The sequence below is a fragment of the Larus michahellis genome, chromosome 1 (genome assembly GCF_964199755.1).
Source record: "Larus michahellis chromosome 1, bLarMic1.1, whole genome shotgun sequence".
NCBI classification, from domain to species: domain Eukaryota; kingdom Metazoa; phylum Chordata; class Aves; order Charadriiformes; family Laridae; genus Larus; species Larus michahellis.
The window spans coordinates 171,541,462-171,556,844 of record NC_133896.1 but is presented as its reverse complement, the minus strand read 5'-3'; positions in this window follow the sequence as shown (position 1 = coordinate 171,556,844).

Here is a 15,383-nt window from a genome sequence, read left to right as displayed (position 1 = left end):
CTAAAGTACCTTATAAATATGCTTTTCAACAAAATAGAATTATATAAAGAGGAAATTTTATAGAGAATCCTCTCCAGTTCATAGCTTGTACTATTTTTTCCCACAACGACGCTAGCATTGGTTTTAATCAATTTAATTAAAAATAAGAACTTAGGTGGCCAGAACTGTAATCCAGATTGACAGAGGAAGTAAATACAATGCTGCCTGGAGGATTTTTTTTCAATATTGTGTTCCCAGGCCAGCAGTTAAGGTTAATGAGTTTAGGAGAATCAAGTAGCAGGGAAGGAAAGAGATTTGTCTTTCGGAATCTCTCTTGTTTTCTGAGCAGCTGTACTTCCTTGACTCAGCTCAAATGACTTAGTTTCTGGGGAAGGGAGTACAAGTGGACCAGACAGATATATAGTGAGTTGCTTTCAGTGCACCATTATTGCCTGTTTCCTCAGAGAAAAAAAAAATGGATCCGTCACACCTGCAATACCTACTCAGTGATGTTCTGGGACTTGAGGCTCAGAAAGCTGGAGAGACGTTATGCTAGATTGAAGCCTAGGACTTTAACATGGGTAATTGGTTCATTTATTGGTAGTGTTGAATTTAATGCTTACACTCAAAGGTATTGCTTATCTGCTGGAATCTATTTTGGAGGCAGTAAGGCTCGAAAATCCAGTCTGACATCCTGTGAAAACTTGACATTTAACAAAAAATGTGTAAGCTAACAAACTCTGGACTGGTGTCAGAAATGTGGAAGGCTTCTTCTATCTGTTAATTTAGTAGGAATAGTTGTTTAAATGCTCTATACCTGTCACCTTTGGCAGTAGTTTGGAAATTGCACCAAGATTTTTTGGACATTTTATAAGGGCTGATACCAACTGTTTTAGTCTTTTCAATCATGCTTTTAAATATGCTTAACTCTTATAGTTGTATAGTACAACTGAGCAGGTGGACAGAGTATTTTTTTCTGATTTTTTTTTTCCCGTGCTCAATTCCATTGTTATATAATAGCTAAATAGGATGAACTGCTATTTTAATTTCTTGGCTTTGTTTACTGGTTTCCAGGTTTTGTAGGGAATCATAGAATCATAAAATCATTTAGGTTGGAAAAGACCTTTGGGATCATCGAGTCCAACCATCAACCCCACTCTATAAAGTTCTCCCCTACACCATATCCCCTAATATCACATTTAAACGACTGTTAATGAATAATACCAGGATAGTTCTATAAGTCCCAAAATAGATCAGAGTAAGTAGTAAAGAGGCTTATTACAGACTTCTGTAATATTAAAATAAATACAAGTATGATAGATGATGATCTGGTATACCAACATATACTTGCAGTAACTCACATGAAAATAACAGAATTGCTAAAAAAGAAAATAGTTACTTTGAACTTAATATCAGAAAAAATGGACAAAACTTTCTTGCAGCAAATTCCTGCTTTTTTGATCAGCAAAAGGAAATAAAATAACGCAGCCTAAACATAATCTTCAAATGAGCAAGCACCTTTACATTAGGAGACTTTTGATTTGGGGAAAAAAAACCAAACAAACAAAAAACAAACAACCCCACAACTTAATTTTTCTGTATTGTTGCAAATCCATGAAAACACTTACCCTAATTCTAAACTGGAATATACCATATGTATCACTTCAATTTTTATAAATTTGTTTACATAAGTGTTCTACATCTGGCTCTCAGCTGGGTATCCTAAAACAGTAGACATCTCCTCATGTGAGCCAAATCTGTCTCTGATCTATATAATTATAAAGGTGATAAATCTGTAATAACAATTTTCTTCTAAGCCACTTATTTAACAAGGGTTTGCAGCATGTCAATGTTCACTCTGAAATTTGAGAATTACTTTGTGAGTAGATGCTTTAGTGTAGTACATGTGTTGCAAGTGCAAATTTTTGTTGTATGACAGTGTTTGAACAGATATGAAATAGAAAACATGCTAAAATAAAAATGTATCGTAAAAAATATAAGTACGTCTCTAGGGTTTTTTTTTGTTTGTTTGGCCACTAGAGGAACATCTGTTGTGGGTTTGTTTTTCACTTTTATATGTGGTAATAAAGGTATAAATGTGTGTCTGTATTTCGTAATACAAGGAGGTGTAGGGTACTTTGTGTTCTTCTGATTCAGGCATTGATGGTAGTATGAGGTTTTAAACTCAGTTTGCCTGATTCACTGACAAATGCTCCCAGTGGATCCTTTGTCATTCTGAGTCTCATAGGAGCGATGCATACTAATGACCACTAGAAGAGTGACTGAAAGAGTGATTAAAGTAAAGATATCAGAGAATTCTTATTTGGTCACGAAATATTGAATGTTCTTGACTGAGATTTCCTCACATTGAATTAATATGCTGCTGAATTTTCTAACATGGAAAGGAAAATTGAGAGCAGTGCAGTCAACAGTATTATAGTAACACAAATAATGACTGTGTTTTTCTTGTTCCTGTCCTCCTATGTTACAATTTGCACTTTATTACAGTCTGTCCATGATCTTAAAAAAATTTTATCTCCCTTTTTTTCTTCTCTTGAATAAGTTTAAATGTATCTTGCTTTTCTCATCATCTGTGTATTCTTAAATAAAATTGACATACAGCTACCACTATCAACATAACTAGTTAGAATCATAGAATCATAGAATCATAGAATTGTTGAGGTTGGAAGGGACCTTTAAGATCATCGAGTCCAACCTTTAGCCTACCCTGACAAGAGCCACTTCTAAACCATGTCCCTCAGTGCCCCATCTACCCTTTTTTTAAACACCTCCAGGGATGGTGAATCCACCACCTCCCCGGGCAGCCTATTCCAATGTTTAATAACCCTTTCAGTGAAAAAATGTCTCCTAATATCTAATCTAAACCTCCCCTGACGTAACTTGAACCCGTTTCCCCTTGTCCTATCACTTGTCACCAGGGAGAAGAGGTCAGCCCCCATCTCTCTACAACCTCCTTTCAGGTAGTTGTAGAGGGTGATAAGGTCTCCCCTCAGCCTCCTCTTCTCCAGGCTAAACAACCCCAGCTCCCTCAGTCGTTCTTCATAAGGTTTGTCCTCCAGACCCCTCACCAGCTTTGTAGCCCTTCTCTGGACACGCTCCAACACCTCAATGTCCCTCTTGTAGCGAGGGGCCCAAAACTGAACGCAGTACTCGAGGTGGGGCCTCACCAGTGCCGAGTACAGGGGGATGATCACTTCCCTAGTCCGGCTCACCACACTATTCCTGATACAGGATAGGATGCTGTTGGCCTTCTTGGCCACCTGGGCACACTGCTGGCTCATATTCAGCCGGCTGTCAACCAACACTCCCAAGTCCATTTCTGTCGAGCTGCTTTCAAGCCACTCCACCCCAATCCTGTAGCGCTGCGTGGGGTTGTTGTGTCCCAAGTGCAGGACCCGGCATTTGGCCTTGTTGAACCTCATACCATTGGTCTCAGCCCATCGGTCCAGCCTGTCCAGATCCCTCTGCAGAGCCAACCTACCCTCAAGCAGATCAACACGCCCGCCCAGCTTAGTGTCATCTGCGAACTTACTGAGGGTGCATTCGATCCCTTCATCCAGATCATTGATAAAGATATTAAAGAGAACCGTCCCCAGCACCGAACCCTGGGGGACACCACTTGTGACTGGACACCAACTGGATTTAACTCCATTTACCACCACTCTCTGGGCACGGCCATCCAGCCAGTTTTTTACCCAGCGAAGAGTACACCTGTCCAGGCCATGAGCAGCCAGTTTCTCCAGGAGAATGCTGTGGGAAACAGTGTCAAAAGCTTTGCAAAAATCCAAGTAGATAACATCCACAGCTTTTCCCTCATCCACTAAGTGGGTCACCTTATCATAGAAGGATATTAGGTTTGATAGGCATGACCTGCCCTTCACAAACCCATGCTGACTGGGCCTGATCACCCTGTTCTCCTGCATGTGCCGTGTAATGGCACTGAGGAGGATCTGTTCCATGACCTTCCCAGGCACTGAGGTCAGACTGACTGGCCTGTAGTTCCCCGGATCCTCCTTCCGGCCCTTCTTGTGGATGGGTGTCACATTTGCTAACCTCCAGTCAGCTGGGACCTCCCCGGTTGTCCAGGACTGCTCATAAATGATACCAAGTGGCCTGGCGAGAACCTCCGCCAGCTCTTTCAATACCCTTGGGTGGATCCCATCCGGCCCCATAGATTTGTGCACCTCCAGGTGCTGAAGCAGGTCCCTCACCATTTCCCTTTGGATTAGAGGGGCTTCATTCTGCTCCCCATCCCTGTCTTCTAGTTCAGGGGTCTGGGTGCTCAGGGAACAACTGGTCCTACTGCTGAAGACTGAGGCAAAGACTGCATTAAGTACCTCAGCCTTTTCCTCATCCTTGGTCACTATGTTGCCGGCCCCATCTACTAGAGGACAGAGATAATCCTTAGTCCTCTTCCTATTGCTAATATATTTATAGAAGCTTTTTTTGTTGTCCTTGACAACAGAAGCCAGGTTTAGCTCCAGCTGGGCTTTGGCCCTCCTGATTTTTTCCCTACATAGCTTCACTACCTCTTTGTAGTCGTCTTGAGTGGCCTGCCCTTCCTTCCAGAGGCCATAGATCCTCTTTTTTTCCCTAAGTTGCAACACTAGCTCCCTGTTTAGCCAGGCCGGCCTTTTTCCCCGACGGCTTGTCTTCTGGCACATGGGGACAGCCTGCTCCTGCGCCTTTAAGACTTCCTTCTTGAAAATCATCCAGGCTTCCTGGGCTCCTTTGCCCTGGAGGACTGCCTCCCAGGGGACTTTGTCAACCAGGCTCCTGAAAAGCCCAAAGTCCGCCCTCCGGAAGTCCAAGGTAGCAGTTCTGCTGACCCCTCTCCTTGCTTCTCGCAGAATTGAAAACTCTATCATTTCATGGTCACTGTTCCCAAGACAGCCTCCAACCTTCACATTCCCCACAAGACCTTCCCTATTTACAAACAACAGATCCAGCAGGGCACCTTCCCTAGTTGGCGCTCTCACTAGCTGTGTCAGGAAGTTATCCCCAGCACATTCCAGGAACCTTCTAGACTGTTCCCTCCCTGCTGTATTGTATTCCCAGCAGATGTCCGGCAAATTGAAGTCCCCCACAAGGACAAGAGCTCGCGATCTTGAGACTTCTCCCAGCCGTTTATAGAATATTTCATCTGCCTCCTCATCCTGATTGGGCGGTCTATAACAGACTCCTACTACGATATCTGCCTTGTTAGCCCTGCCCCTGATTCTTACCCATAAACATTCAGTCTCATTATCATCACCATCATTTAGTTCAAAGTTGATATGACTGAAATCCGAGATATCAGAGTGCAAAATAATTTCTAATCAAGCACAGTAATTTCTGTTTTCATATTCTAAACATTTTAATCACCATAATAGGCATCTTTAAGCACATAGAACAGATTGAAATAGCTTCAAATCTCTGTTTGTGTAAATAAGGCCTTAATCAGTACAGTACTCATTTTAGGCTACATGTACTTTATTTTATAAATTGTCTAAGTACATTCAGTAAATAGAGTAAAACCTTTTGGGAAATAGTCAAGCCAGGGTTATAGTCAGGCAAATGTCACCCTTATCTTCAAAAAAAGTGAGAAAGAAGATCCAGGGAACTACAGGCCAGTCAGCATAACCTCAGTCCTAATAAGATTTTGGAGGAATTTTTCCTGAAAGTATGTCTAGGCACATGAAAGAAAGAAGGAGTTTGGGAACAGTCAGCATCAATTTACCAAGGACATATAGTGCCTGATGAACCTGACAGTTTTCCATAATGAGATGACATACTAGTGAATAAGGGGAGAACATCAGATGATGATTTTAGAACTGGAGAATGTTATAGATAAAGAAAACTCCATGCATTTGTTTTAAATTTTAATAAAACACTGTTAAATTCTTGATCAAGTGAACACCATTGTTAAAACTTAAAAATAAACTACCTTTTCAAATAAATTACCAATCATATCCAAATGCAGATTTTAACTTATATTTACCTAACAATATGAAAATATTCCAAAATAACACCACCATATAAGTTTGCTCTAATATTCCTCTTTTGATTTGTTCTCTGGCAGATTTTTATGTTGTGGACAGTTATGGGACCATATGCATTCCTTAAAATTTTTAAATGTAAAATATATTCAGATGCCCTTCAGAAAACTGTCGAGTATCAATTTAAACTGATGTTCATCTACCTAGGTTATTCATTTTCTTCCTTGGATGTTCAGAAATCCTTTACTTCTGACCTTTGAAATAAAAAAGCATTTATAACAATTTTCATTTAAGATGTGTTGACTAAAGTAGAGCATGATTTGTCTATTAATGGTATGAAGCATCCACAATTTAAGAAAAGGTCTGTTATGGCCCCCTGGTGCACCATTATAATGTATATCCAGCCAGAAGATTACAGAAACAACCAGAGCTTTACAGAGCCAGAGTCTTCATTAGGATAGAAAGCATTATTAATGATATGCTACTTAATTTGCTCTTTCACTTACTCTTCTGATCCTCATGCAATGGCAAAAAGGTCAGTTTTAACACAAAGCTACCTTGGAAGATTCAGGAGATGTGTGTTGATGGGTGGGGTTGCTGATGTCAACAGCCTAAATAGTTAGCAGGAAAAAAAATGAAGAAAATGTCTGTGAAAAATATTGACAAAGAGATTGCCTGCCAGCCTGGGAGCTGTAAGCCTGGGAACTAAGTTGGGAACCAGAAACATCCTTGAAAAGTGCAGTTGGCATCTTTGAGGTACAACTGGGTACCTAGAAAGGGGAGACATCCTGAGATACCATCGACAAGCGTAAAAACAATAACACTGTAATAGCAACTTATGTGAAAAAGTGGAAACAGTCTGGGAAAATCTGTTTCCTTTAGTATTTACAGCGAAAAAGAGTTTAAACTGTAATAAAGCCATGACATGCAACCTGCTTAGATGATGCAGCTGCAACATTGTGTTAGACTGTAAGTAACAGAGAAACAGCATGCTTGAGAAAAAACAAGGTAAACAGAAGCAATAACTGCCATTTTAAGAGGGGATTGCATCTGTTACCTCCAAAAAAATGATGGAAGTTGTTCTCATTTCAGCTTCATGGTAGTTAAAATTACATCCACAGCTGAAATAACAGGTGTAAACGGTAAGCAAAATGGGAACATTAGTGTCCTTAAAGCAAGCAAAAATCTGGAATTTTGTAGTCTTTTTACTGATGATTTTCAATTTTCATGTAAGAAACACAAAAATTAGAATTAAAAATAACTCATAATATGGACATTTTCAGTGGACAGAATGGTAAAAACAACAGCTGTGACTTAATATTTGGCTATACAAGGAATAAATAAAAAGTTTTTATTTACAAGGTTCTTTACTAGATACTTGCTTCCCCCCCTCCCCCCCCCGAAGGGCTTTGGTTATTGGTGGGTTTTGTTTGTTTGTTTGTTTGTTTGTTTGTTTGTTTTTTCCCGCTTGTTGTGACCTAATTTTGGAAGATGACTAAATATGGATATATGTAAATATAAATAAGAGTTTTTAAAAGTCTGCATTTAGATGAAAAAAAATGAAAAGGTATGTGAAATGATCTGTTAATTTTTGATTACGGGGGGGGGGAGAAATTGTAGTAAATATCAGAAGTCCTATGCCCAAATTTAAAAGATTCTTTTGTTTGCAGGGCTTAACTAGCTCTTTAAAACTTTTGTATAAGTTTAGTGCTTTGTTGGTGCTATGTAGAAGACTTCTGCTCATTTCTAAACATATCACTGGAACTTGAGGGTCTGGTTCCAGCCTTCAAAGAATATCCAATTCAGGACTGAAACGATTTGACTGAGAAAGTCAGTGTGAATCCAGTATCTAACATTTTGCATTTCAGTGACTTTGGAAGTAGATGCGTCACCTGCCTTCCAACTTTTAATATGCAGCAAGAACATGTTGTTCTATTGAGCCAGAGCAGATGACATCTTCAGGGCTGAGACAGTCTTTGGAGTCTTTTATGGAACTCTGAAAAAGGTGCCGAGAAAAACATTCCCTAGTGTATCTTCAAAACTACAAACACTGCATGTGTGGCACTGTCTTTTTAAGCACACTCTCCATAAAAGAAAATGTTTTGTTACTGGTGTTTATGGGGACGCTTTCTTGAAACAAGGCAACGGTTTTCAAACAGGATATAGGATGTGTTACAGCTCATCAAAATTCAGATGTCACCTCTCATGAGAAAATAATGTTCCAGATGTATTTTTGATAATGACATCAGTAGAACTTAAAGTGGTCTCACTGACACAGGTCTCTTGTATGACAATAGAATTTTTTTCGCTTCCCAACATCTGTCAACTGGTACAACTTGTATAAATGCATATTTAATATATATCTGTTCCTTTTGGAGAGAAGGAAGGAGTCATTTTCAACACGCTGCAGTAGAACATCTAAATATACTATCTAAACACTATTGCCTCAATGTATGTATACATATAAGTAGAATTTTTAAAAAAAATAGTCATTAATTTCTGGTTTTGGTGTTTCTGTGTAAAATGTGTGCCTCTAATCTGCAACCACCTAGAAGATCTAACTTACTTGTAAAATCTACATCAGATTCCTGAGGATATTAATTCCTTTTATTTATCATACTAATAACCAGGGTGCTGAGCAGATGTCTACAGCTCAATTACATTAGAATATTCCTGCTTACAAAACCAGTTTCAGTGGGTATTTCAGTGTTTGGATCATTCATAGGGTAGTAGAGGAGAGTACCATATAATCTAAACCAGATTGTTTAAAAGTCTGATGTCTAAATTTTAGCTTCCTTCTCTGGGAATCCTTTAGAGTCAATGGAAACAAGTCGAGAGCTCTATATGTATCCAGTCTTAGACAGCTGTATCAACATGAAGTGAGTAATTTCTAGAGGTATATATGCTGACTATAAACAAAGCTTAGTGTATCTAGATCAGGTTTCTGTGTACCCAGTATGTGTGATGGATCCAACCCTTGGTGCTTCTTCAGGAAATAAGTTCAGATTAATTTTTTTTTTTTTTTCTTTATAGGGTCATAGAAAATCCCAAATTGGAAGGGACTCACGAGGATCATTAACTCCTGACTCTGCACAGGGCAACATAGAAGTTAAACCATATATCTAAGAGCATTGTCCAAACACTTCTTGAGCACCAACGGGCTTGAGGCCATGACCACTTCTCTGGGAAGCTTGTTCCTAGTGCTTGACCATCCTCTCAGTGGTGGCCCCTGACACAGCCTTAAGCCATTCCCTCACATCCTCTAACTGGACACCAGAGAGAAGCAATTAACACCATTCTCTCTGCTTCTCCTCATGAGGAAGTTCTGGACAGCAATGTCTCCCCTCAGTTTCCTCTTCTGTAATCTGAACAAACCTGGAATCCTCAGCTGCTCCTCATAAGTCACGCCCTCTAGCCCTTTCATCATGTTTGCTGCCCTCCTTTGGACACATTCTAATATTTTTATATCTGTCTTATATTGTGGAGCCACAAACTGCACACAGTACTCAGGGTGAGGCTGCAACAATGCTAAGTATAGTGGGAAAATCACTTCTTTACACTTGTTAGCTCTATTGTGCGTAATGCACCCTAGGATATGGTTTGCTGCTAGGCTTTTGGCTGCCAGGGCACATTGTTGACTCATACTGAGTTTAATATCAACCAAAAACCCCAGATCCCTTTCTGCAGGGCTGCACTCCAGTCTCTTTTCCCCCATTACATACATACATCCAGGATTACACTGAACAAGGTACAGAATCCAGCGTTTCTCCTTGTTAAACATCATACAGTTGGTGATTTTGCAGAACTCTCTGTAAGGCGTCTCTACCCTTGAGGGAATCAACAGCTCCTCCTAATTTAGTACCATTGGCAAACTTACTTTGTGTGCACTCAACTCCTGTGTCCAGGTCATTGATAAAAACATCGAAGAGAAGTGTCCCTAAAACTGAGCCTTGGGAACACCAGTAGTGACTGGTCACCAGCCAGGTGTTACCCCATTTGCTACAGCTCTTTGAGCCTGACCCTTCAGCCACTTGTTCACCCATCATATTGTTTACATCTATGCTAGACATTTTGTCCAGAAGGATACTCTGAAAGGCAGTGTTAAAAGCTTTGCTAAAATCCCTCAACACCGTCCCCCCACATATCCACTGCCTTCCCTTCATCTACTAGATGGGTCACCTTGTCATAAAAGGATATTAAGTTAGTAAGGCATAACTTTCCCTTCATGAACCCATGTTAGCCTTGACCGATGACTGCATTGTCTTTAAAGTGTTTTTCAGTGACTCGCAGAATAATCTTCTCCATAATTCTGCCAGGCACTGAAGTGAGACTGACAGGCTTATAATTACAAGGGTCTTCCTTCTTGCTCTTCTTGAAAATTAGAATAATATTTGCTAGTTTCCAGTCAACTGGGACCTCTCCAGATTCCCAAGACCATTGATAAATAACTGAGACATGTCTCACAACATCAGCAACTTTTTCAATTCCCCTGAATGAATCCCATTGGGATCCATAGATTTATGTGCATTTAGTTGCAGCAGCAAATCTTGTACAACTTCAAAGTCAATTGTGAGTGTATCACTCTCCCAGTCACAGTTGTCCAACCCAGGGCTCCAGGAGTTCCAGAGCCCATCATCGGCTTTAAAGACAGAGGTGAAGTAGGCGTGAAAGTCACATCCCTATTTGTGAGGTGACTAACCTCATCAAGTAATTAACTAGTTTTATCTAGTCCTCCTTTTGCTGTTAACATACTTTTAGAAGCTTGGTTTTGTTTTGGTTTTGGTTGTTTTTGTTTTTTCTTTTCTCTCAGAAGATTCTGATTGTCTTTGAAAATTAATCTATATTTCCTCCTCCCTGACAGACCATATGATGGATAGTTAAGTCCATTTAAAACTTGTTATTTTGAAATTCTGGATATAATAATGTTCTGCACTTAGGAGCTAGATATCTGGAATATGCAGTGGCTTGTATAGGTTTATAGAATATACTGACACCAGACATCTGCAGTTTTGTAACTCAGGTGCTGCACCACTGAGCAGTTTTGACAACAGCTACAAAAGCCACAGCTAAAGCCTCCTCTGCTGTCTCCAGCAGCTTCAGAAAAAGAATGGAGAAAAGAAAAAAGAACAACATGGCAAGATTGCACAGCTGTTTCAGGAGGGACACCACTTAGAATAGTTTCATTTTGTGATATCAGAACAAGCATGACTGGATGAAAAATGTCTAAGAATGAACAATGTGTGTGTTAGAAGGAATTCTGTTTCTTGACCTATTGTAAATCATTTACCAGAAGGAAAGAAAGGGGCAAAGCAAAGGAGAACTCACGTGTCTGCTCTGATGCACATGTCCATTGCCATCTGCAAGCTCACTGCTCAGAAAGTTAGTGTCAAATCAAAATGGTGTAACAAACCACCCATCAGTCTGTTGTAGAAATCATAGAATCACAGAATCATAGAATGGTTAGAGTTGGAAGGCAGCTTGAAGATCATCTAGTTCCAACCCCCCTGCCATGGGAATGGACACATTCCACTAGACCAGTTTGACTAAAGCTCCATCCAACATGGCCTTCAAAACTTCCGTGGAAGGGGCATTAACAACTTCTTTGGGCAACCTGTTCCACTGTCTCACCACCGTCACAGTAAAGAATTTCTTCCTTATATCTAATCTAAATCTCCCCTTTTTCAGTTTAATACCATTACCCCTCATTCTATTGCTACACTCCCCCATAAATAGTTACTCCCCATCTTTCCTGTAGGATCCCTTTAAGTACCACAAGACTGCTATAAGGTTCTTCCTGGAGTCATCTCTTCTCTAGGCTGAACAACCCCAATTCCCTCAGCCTGTCTTCATAGGCGAGGTGCTCCAGCCCTCTGATCATCTTCGTGGCCCTCCTCTGGACACATTCCAAGAGGTCCATGTCCTCCTTATGTTGGGGCCTCCACAGGTGGACGCAGTACTCCAGGTGAGGTCTCACAAGAGTGGAGTAGAGGGGCAGAATCACCTCCCCTGACCTGCTGGCCATGCTTCTTTCGATGCAGCCTAGGATGTATTTTACTTTCTGGGTTGCGAGCTCACATTGCTGGCTCTTGTTGAGCTTCTCATCAACCAGCACCCCCAGGTCCTTCTCCTCAGGGCTGCTCTCAATCCATTCTCCACCCAGCTTGTATTTTTGCTTGGGACTGCCGCAACCTTGCACTTGATCTTGTTGAATTTAATGAGATTTGCATGGGCCCACCTCTCCAGCCTGTTCAGGTGCCTCTGTATGGCGTCCCTTCCCTCCAGGGTGTCAACTGTACCACACAGTTTGGTTTTATCAGGAAACTTGCTGAGGGTGAACTCAATCCTACTGCCCATGTCATTGACAAACATGTTAAACAATACTGGTCCCAGTACTGACCCCTGAGAAACATTATTCATCACTGCTTGGTACTTGGACATCGAGCCATTCACCACAACTGTTTGGGTGTGGCCATCCAGACAATTCCTTATCCACCAAGTGTTCCATCCATCAAATCCATGTCTCACCAATTTAGAGACAAGGATGTTGTGTAGGACAGTGTCAAATGCTTTGCACAAATCCAGGCAGATGGCATCAGTTGCTCTTCCCTTATCCACCAATGCTGGAAACCTGTTGTAGAAGGCCACCAGATTTTTCAGGCAAAATTTATCTGTAGTGAAGTCCACGTTGGCTGCCACCAATCACCTCCTTATTTTCTATGTGCTTAGCATAGTTTCCAGGTGGATCCGCCCCACGATCGTGCCAGGCACAGAGCTGAGACTTACCAGTTTGTAGTTCACCAGGTCTTCCTTTTTTTCCCTTTTTAAAAATGGGGGTTATGTTTCCCTTTTTCCAGGCAATTGGAACTTTAATGGACTTCCATGACTTCTCAAATACAATGGCTAGTGGCGTAGCATCTTCATCCACCAGTTCCCTCAGGACCTGCAGATGAACCTCATCAGGTCCCATGGACTTGTGCACCTTCAGGTTCCTCAGATGGTCTCGAACCTGGCCTTCTCCTACAGTGGGCAGTTCCTCATTCTCCCAGTCCCTGCCTTTGCCTTTTGCATCTTGCATGGTGTGGCTAGAGCACTTGCCAGTGAAGACAGGCAAAAATATTATTGAGTGCTGCAGCCTCCTCCTTATCCCAGGTATAATATTATTCAACGGAAGTTTTGCCCTATGCTTTAGGAATTGCCTGTGTCCAGGAAATTTTTAAAGGTTTTATTTGTGTGCCATTACTGGGGAGAGATTCACATCTGAACAAGTTGTCATTAAACAGCTCTGTGAATAGAAATATTTCTGTCACAGAAACTCATTCATGAAATTAAAATCTTACAACGTATGGTTAAGGCAAATTTAATGATAGTGCAAGGGTCTCTACTGTACAACAAATAGATCAAGTTTTTCCTTTTTCTGGGGACGGAAGATGAGCTGACTGTTCAGATTGATTTATGTTTATTTGGTATCAGAATTCCGTGTACTGAAGACATCTCACCTGTTAGTCCTGTCTTTTTACAAGGCATCGCTTGTCCTAAAGTCTTCTATATCCTCTTGTACATGATGGTATTTCAATAGAAGTCAAGGTCTCCACCAGGAACTGATCATAACACTGCATCCATCTGACTGCTGTTAGAGGTCTTGGTTTTGCCTTTTGACACTTGTAAAATCTTACTTCTCAGTATAACAACCAGGGGCAGAAATATTTTTTTTTCTCCCATTATTAGAGACTAAAGAATTTTGCATTGTGGATACAGATATTATTACCTTATTTCAATGTAATTTTTACGTATATGGAGAAGTTAATCAATAATTGAAATTCCTGGAAATTCATGGAAACAATGTGAAAATTGAAGCCTTTGCGCAAAGATTTGAAAGCTCTTAAAATTCATTTGTAGTTAATACCACTGCAGTATTGAGCTTCCTCTCTTCACATATATTATTAAGTGCTATGCCAGGTACTTTTCTAAAATATATTCAGGAGATTCAGTTTACATATATTATACTCTCCCATAGAGAAAAAGTTTGTGAGTACACCATGGCTTTTTCTCTCATTAGAGTGGCATTTTTGCATCATAATTCTTTCTTTCTGCAGTACTACTTGGAAATTTTTTTTCTGACCAAGAATGTAACAGAGAATCAGTCATGTGTGAGGACTTGACCTGGCCCATAGAAGTCAGAGTTACATTCAGAATGAGACCTAAAACCAGACCTTTTGTTGCAGTTCTTTCTTAATAGTGAAGAGAATTATTTTGTTTCCAATTTCTGGGACTATAATAAGTAGAAGAAAAATTTTCATACTGTCTCCAATACAACAGAAAGATATTATCTAAGAGTGTTTGTATGGTTAGCTTATTATTGCTACTATTTACAAGAAAGAGAATGGTTCAGCGATTAGTAAGCCTGTGATCTGAGTGTCTTGGCCTTTATTGAAAAAATCAGATAATATATTAGGAACGATATTAATGTTCCCAAGTGAAATTCTGGGACCATTGTCTGATTTCATTTCTTCTTTTTTTGCTTATTTTTATAAATACTCTAAAACAGTCTGTATTTTAGTTCTGTGCTCATGCAGTACCTAGCATAACAGCTTCTGATGGATTTTTTGACTATATAATACTACCGGCAATAATAATTATAGTATTTACTACAGTTCCCTGCTTATGTTCTGACCTGAGGCTGACTGCATAAGAATAAAGCTGTTCAATAAAACGGTTTCTTGCTTAGTGATAGTTACCTTTCCAAACCTCACTATGTTTCAATATACAATACTTTCTAAATAATCTAGTGAAAAAAATTAAAATGCATTAATCACCAGTGTTAAATGAACCATTCTGTGGCAAAAATTTCTGCGATTTGCTGAAAATACAGCAAGTACTAATATTTTTCTCCAGAGGAAGCTATTTTTTTTTTCTAGTCAAGTAACTATATTCAGGAGAAACTGCCAAAAATATTGAGTTAGTGTATAAGCAATTTGATTCTAATTTGAAAACATTATTTTTTCTACTCGGATGTAATTGTTGGATTGTATTTAATTAATTTGACACAATTGCAGCTTTAATGTTGTTATTAAAGAGAAAATACATTCCTAGAGCATGGAAAGTAGGATCACAATAAATATAAAAACGTTCCCTTAGAAGTTCAGGTATGTAGTATTGATGTCCATATTTTGTTTTGGTTGTAGTTTTGTTACACAAGCCTGAGAGGTAACAGAGCATAAAGTCTTCTTTTCTGTCTTTGTGCTGCAAATAGAGCCAACAAGCTGAATAGCTTATCTTTATGTATCCCACTTAAGGAATTGGCACCATTTGGTAAATGAAATTACTGTTGTAAAACCTGTACTCTTATGCTGTCCTTTAAAAGTGAGTAATATGCTCTGTAATTGAATTTGGAGCAATGGAACTGTC